This window comes from Octopus bimaculoides, chromosome 3 (genome assembly GCF_046866305.1).
Source record: "Octopus bimaculoides isolate indiv1 chromosome 3, ASM4686630v1, whole genome shotgun sequence".
NCBI classification, from domain to species: domain Eukaryota; kingdom Metazoa; phylum Mollusca; class Cephalopoda; order Octopoda; family Octopodidae; genus Octopus; species Octopus bimaculoides.
This window is the reverse complement of record NC_142930.1, coordinates 98,482,251-98,489,336: the sequence shown is the minus strand read 5'-3', so window position 1 is coordinate 98,489,336 and position 7,086 is coordinate 98,482,251. Positions and strand designations below refer to the sequence as shown.

Here is a 7,086-nt window from a genome sequence, read left to right as displayed (position 1 = left end):
CTTTTACAAGCCTGGTACTTATTCTATCGGCCTGATTTGTCGAACCATTAAGTTACGAGGACATAAGCAAACCAATACTGATTGTTAAGCGGTGGCGGACAAACAGAAAGACACATATATGCATGCATACGTAATACATAGATACATACATACATATGTTTTTATGTATGTATGTGTATGCGTGCGTGTATGCGTATGTATGTGTGTATATCTATCTATCTATCTATCTATCTATACATGAATATCTATCAATGCATGAATATATACAACAGGCTTCTTTCAGTTCCCATTTACTTAATTCACTCATAAGTCTTTGGTCAGCCCGAGTCTATTGAAGACACCCAACGTGCCTCGCAGTCAGACTCACCTTCGCAGCTACGCATGTCCCTATATTGCAAACATGTTTTGATATAATCTTTCTCTCAGGAGAGAAGTCCCCATCACCTCTTACAGGGCCACTGAAACTAGCGGAAATATACTCAAATCGGAAATCTGAGCCAAAAACTTTCAACAGTGGATTTTACTAAAGGCATTTACAGTGCATGGTGATGTTCTTAAACTGGGCGGTAGATTATGTTTAACTATCCATGTAGACAAAAGCAATATTTGAACCCAGAACGAAAAAAAAAAAGGAACAAATATTACAAAGAGTGCTATCTGACGTTCTTAGAATTACGAAAATCTGCCTCCAGATTTTACATTTTATAATTGACCTGAAAGGCAAAGTTGGCCTCGGTGGGATCTGAACTCAGAGAGAATCTAAACAAATACCGCACGACAGTTTATCTGATGCACTACGATTCTGCCAGTTCGGCACTTATTTACCTAGACAATGGCCACCCTAAAATTTTTGCCACTTTATTTCCTTTAAAAATAATTACAACGTTGAGTAAATGCTCTAGCAGCAGCGCTATCACACGATATCAAGAAATAGCTGCCGTATACTCTTAGGCATTAGCTATGAGTGAATAAAAGACAGAAATAGACACGATTTGGAACGCTTTTAATCATATTGCACAATCACTGCTGACGACGACAGCAACTACTACTACTACTGTTGCTTTTTCTTCATAATAATAATAATAATAATGATTTCAAATTTTGCCACAACGGCAGCAATTTTGGGGGAGGGGATGAGTCGATTACATCGACTCCAGTGTTCAACTGATACTTGTTTTATCGACCCCGAAAGGATGAAAGGCAAAATCGACCTCGGTAAAATTTGAACTCTGAATGCTAAGACGTACGAAATGCCGCTAAGCATTTTGCCCGGCCTACTAACGATTCTGTCAGCTCGACACCTTCCTAATAATAATAATAATAATAATAATAATAATAATAATAATAATAATAACATCAGCAACAACAACAACAACAACAATAGTAATGATTTCTGATTTAGACAGAAAGCCAGCAATTTTGTAGGAGGAAGGGCTTAATTGAAATTATTGACCCCAGTTCTTAGACTGACACTTTATTTTACCAACTCCGTTTTGAGACAAAAAAATACTGGTCAATAAAGCACTGAAATTACATATACACAAAACAAATATAAATATATATAAATAAATGACAATGCATAAAAACAAATAAAAGCAAATCAAGCACACATGGATGAGAAACTACCACATAGTAACTACCGGTTCAAAGTATTGCACAACTTCATCCATCTTCCATTCCGTGTTCTAAAATCTGAGCACTTAAAAAATATCCGTATTTCTGGACCTAGCCAAGCCATGAAAAGTTCGACCTTTGTTGTGTGATCTCTCCAGCAATCACAAAGCACGACGTGGTCATTTTCACGTCTGTTAAGAATCGCCTACTGCTAGTTCCTCCTTGTGTGTTCGATCAACGTATTAACTGGTTCGGTTCTTCTCAGGTTAAACATTAATCTGAACCAGTTTCATCGCTTCAGGCTATCGTACAACCGAGTTCTCTGTTAGTCTACTCTTATTGCATTTTACACGTCGTCTGCCTGTCTTTTTCCTTTTTCCCACTATCACCAACAGTTTGTCGCCAATGTCTCTCTTCTCATCTCTTCATATCGTCGGAAGATGATATAGGTGGTACAATTAGGAGTTTATCACGGCTTCCTGGTCGTCGGCATCTGGCGCTGAGAAGACGATTTCGTTTACCATCCCATAAGCTTTAACCGATTTTATAACAATACATATGAAATTTAACAATCTTATTGTACAATAATAGTGTGTATAAATTTTATATATTATAAACATTAATTTTAAATGCCAAAATGTAAGAAAATAACATTTTATACTTATTCCTATAGGTAAAGCAGATCGCAGCAGGGTTTAAATTCCGAATATAGAGGATCGTATATAAACGCTGCAATGCGTTGTATCCGCTGCTCTATTGATTCAGCCAGTCTACTGTCTAGGATGTAAGGATTTCCGTACCTTTCCTTAAGGACTTAAGGTGTAAGTGAAGTCATTGAGCTTCGACTGGTGGTTGAAATTGAATGGCGTTTTTCAGCGCAATACAAAATTGGAAACTAAACCACGTATCATGTTGAGCTGCGCTGGTGTAAAATTAAAAGTTCTTGCATTTTAGCAGAAGAACAAAAAAATTGCAGTAAAGCAGCGTAATAGTGGTGTCAGACGTAACATGCAGACCGTCATAGAACTTGCTTGACATCGTGTTTTTATTCTTCTCTTCTGTTTTATGAATTCAGTGAGCACATGCATATTGTGTGTTCATACTTCTCTTTCCGGTTCCTACCCACAACTGTTTACAGATCACAACCATCTCACGAACATGCGTTCGTGAGAAGCACGTCGCGCTCCGATGGTTGTGAAAAAATACAGGATATATAACTGGTTTCCAACTTTGGTGTATGACTAAACTTTCAATGAAGGTTACTGTTATTTATAATGAGCAGTAAAATATCGGTACTTATGCTATCGACCCAAGAAAAATGAAAGGCAAAGTCGACCTCGGTGAGATTTCAACTCCAAATATATAAAGGGATATAATTAAATATCGCAAGACAATCTGTTCGTTACTCTCTACTTATTCTGCCAATCTACTGCCTTATATAATACATGATTACAAGCCGTGAAAGCTCCAAATATAAACTTCCAGAGAAATAGGGCTTCTGGAATACTTTGCCCAGTGTTTCGATATTCGGACCTCTAATCTAAATTTAAGGACAAGTTAGTAAAGAATGTCATTTATATATTCACCGTGACTGATGAAAATAACTCCGATTAATGAGGATCGAGTTCTAGTTACTAACACTCACTCATAGATATTGTTCTATATGTAACTTTTTTTTATTAAGTACGTCACTACACTACTTTTAGAATTTAACATTCAGAAGATTATATTTAATTGTATATGGCTGCTGTTATAAAATACTAAATGGAAAGAGGACGGTAAGAATTAATGAGTACTTTCTCAGATACTTTAAAATTTAAAGCGGTCAATAAGGTGTTGCAGTTTGCCATCAGTTACTAGGAGCTGCGATCTTCTAATAATTTCAGCATTAGAGTACATAAGATGTCCACTACAGAATAAGGCTCACGAAAGCTTTTCAAAGAGCGAGAATTTATTAGAGAAAGTATAATTTAAAAACTTAGTAATAATTTAAAGTGATTGCTAAAATTCGACGTTACTCTTTTACTCTATTACTTGTTTCAGTCATTTGACTGAGGCCATGTTGGAGCACCACCTTTAGTCGATCAAATTGGCCCCAGGACTTATTCTTTGTAAGCCTAGTACTTATTCTATCGGTGTCTTTTTGCTGAACCACTAAGTTACGGGGACGTAAACACACCAGCATCGGTTGTCAAGCGATGCTGGAGGGACAAACACAGACACACAAACACACATATATACATATACATATATACGACGGGCTTCTTTCAGTTTCCGTCTACTAAATCCACTCACAAGGCTTTGGTCGGCTCGAGGCTATAGTAAAAGACACTTGCCCAAGGTGCAACGCAGTGGGACTGAACCCGGAACCATGTGGTTCATAAGCAAGCTACTTATCACACAGCCACTCATATATATTAAAAAATTTAACTGTTTACATTTAATGATAAAACAAAGAATAACTTAAATTAAGACACTTTTACTGAGCTTTCCAGTTAATGTTACAGAAAAGTTAATTTAAATACCTATGATAATATTAACATTGAAATCAAGGTTATGAGGACTAGACTAAAATTAAATAAACTCAGCAATTATTAAACTTGGAATGGCTAACACTAATTTCTATGTGAAGATGAGAAAAGCAACCGGGCTTTGTCAGTGTACGAAATAATTAATTTTTACATACGCGATACACATAGTAAAAAAACTTAAAACACTAACCGATACACGTTTTTTATATGAATGATGATTAGCAGACTTGTAATACTTCAATGTCTATTAATTAATTAAACGTAGAAAAGAATAATTTGTACGTTCAAGAGATTAAGCCATAAAATTACAGTACCTAGAAATGTGAAGAATTAACGTTTTAGATCCGATTTTAAGTGTGCTTTCAACAGTTGTCGGCTCTAGAAAAATCCGAAAAAGTGTCTTTAAGCTCTTGTGTATCAATGATAATTTTAGATTCTACTATTGTATTAAAAAACTATGTGGTAATATATGCACATGAATTTCTGATTTGTTGTCGGATAAAGCCACCTTTTATAAGGCCTCCCAGTTTTATATTTAAATGTTACACGTACAATAATTTGGTTTAAGCTTATTTTTTTGTTAAACGTGAAATAGAAAAAAAATACATGGACGCAGAACGACATTCATCATCAGCTGCACAGAGTTAGAGCGAAGAATATCTGAAAGAAATTTTAAGATAGCTTCCAGATGAGAATATTCGGGATATTTGGGCCTCCATTTGTGAGTTCTGGTCGGCGGGGGTTACTTTAACTTGGCAGCGACATCGATTCTGTCATTATAAGCTCCACGTAGTAGAGTTAAAAGGAAACGCAGCTCCTACGAAACTTTAAGTAATGTGAGAAACTACGACAACTTGTATTTAAACTCCAACTAAACGTGTCGAGTGCTATGATCTTTCAGTTTTCATTTGTTCATCCGTTCATATATAGGTGTGTATGTGTTTTTATATCTCATACATCACAGAAAATTTTTAGGAACTTATTTTAAGTTTATACACAACTATACAAAAAGTATTTATAATAATTTATAATAACGTATCAATTATATCTCACATTGCAAGAGCAGTTTCGATTCTAGGTCTCACTACAACATTAAATGGGCTATTGTTGATTATATTAGCCTTTAGATGAACTGTTCGGAATGTTGTCGACCATTTGTCATAGAGCGCTAACATACAAATAATACAGGCAATTATTTAAGCAGAAAATATTTTCTGTAAGTGCAGCCATGCAAATAAGTTTTCTTTAATGAATTGTAAATCGCACCCAATTTTATCAATGATTGTTAACTGTAATAGCAACCAAATGTTTTATAGAATATTATCAGACATTTTACATTATGACGCTATAGGATGCTGAATTTACTGTTTTTGCGTCGTAGAATTCTTTTGTTAATGTACTATTCGGTACACTTGCAGATGTTTTTTTTTTACGATAACAGTTGCTCTTGCTCATTACATATGTAAATATACAAACATACGTACATGAATACATATGTATGTATGTATGTATGTATGTATGTATGTATGTCATTATTCAGTTTATTTTAAGATTTCTTGCCAATAGAGAAAGAACCAGTTTCTAACCTAGATCCAAGGTTCCTTCATTGGAATTTCAACATCAACAAAAGGGTATATTTGTATGTATGTATGTATGTATGTATGTGCAGATTTGTATGTTTAATGTATGTATTCTCACGCATATAATTACATATCTAGACATGCTCATATATATTTAAATGATAAACTTCTGGAAAGTTTTACAGATTTTTACACTACCAATGATGGATTGGATCTGTAGTCTTCGAATTAGCTTTCTCCTTTCTGGTTTTGAGAAACCTAATTTTTCAATATTGGTATTTAGGCAATGTGTTACATATCCCAGGGTCCCAATAAATTTAGCATAGGTGTTCTCTTTTTCACTGATCTTCTGTTTTATGTTAACATCCGCCAGGCAGCTAATTTCCGCAACTATGCACAGTTTCTCTTCTCTATCCCAAATCATTATATCAGGTCTGTTGTGCTTACATTTTATTGAAGTCTTCACTGGTACATTCCACTACTATTCCTTTTTATTATGAGTAGCTATGGCTTCTACCGTATTGTGGGATTTTATGTCTTTATCCTTGGGATTACCCTTCCGACGGATTTCATTATAGAGTGTCCTAGCTACAACGTCATGTCCCATCGGTAGATAATCCGTGATGACATTTTTGGTCAACTGCTTATGATGTAGGTGATATCTTGAATGTGAACTCCACAAAGTCTGCATCGATTGTCACATTTTACGGTTTTTCCTGCATTTCTATCCCTTTTGTGCCACAGGCACTTGGTTGATATTTCCTGTTTCTGGATTGCAAACGCATACTCTTGAAAGTGGGAGGTAGTAATCTGGCTATTCGTCCATGATAAACTGCGTTGATGATCGATGCTACTATCATCACGGAGCTTTCTAGCAACATATCTTGCATAGTCTTCTGCTCATATAGGCTCATCCCTGTATGTATGTATGTATGTATGTATGTATGTATCTATGTATGTATGAATGCATGTATGTCTGTACGTACGCACGCACGAACGCACGCACGCACACGCAAACACACACACATACACACACAAACACACATATTACAACAAAAATTTGAATTTTGAACATAGTTATCAAAGGTTTCGTATCCATAAAGTCAGACTTTACACAAAGAAAAAAAAATTTTTAACTTTCTACGACGCGGACGTGAGGAAATGCTTAGAAATCGAGATTTAAGTCTTAACATATAAATACGTTATTGAGGACGGGTTGTCTCCCCTGATCGAGAGGATAAAATAACCCTTATAGACCCGGAAAAACCTAACCAGCAAACAGGGAAATCCAATTTTCGAGTTGGAAGCGCTTGAAGTGAAAAAACTTTACGACTGTTTAACGCATCAGGCTAAGTATAATC

At 35.5% G+C, this 7,086-nt stretch overlaps 1 long non-coding RNA gene across 2 annotated transcripts in view; it reads right to left on the bottom strand.

Moving 5' to 3' along the window:
* The window catches only part of LOC149136635 (uncharacterized), a 34,630-nt gene extending 31,263 nt beyond the window's left edge, over window positions 1–3,367 (bottom strand). The window contains exon 1 of one of the 2 annotated variants that reach the window (XR_016241149.1): window positions 2,276–3,367. This is a non-coding gene — a long non-coding RNA (uncharacterized LOC149136635). Of the gene's footprint in view, window positions 1,632–2,275 lie in introns of those variants that run through there. The other variant, XR_016241148.1, reaches the window with a different exon arrangement.
* Between the last annotated feature and the right edge of the window lie 3,719 nt (window positions 3,368–7,086).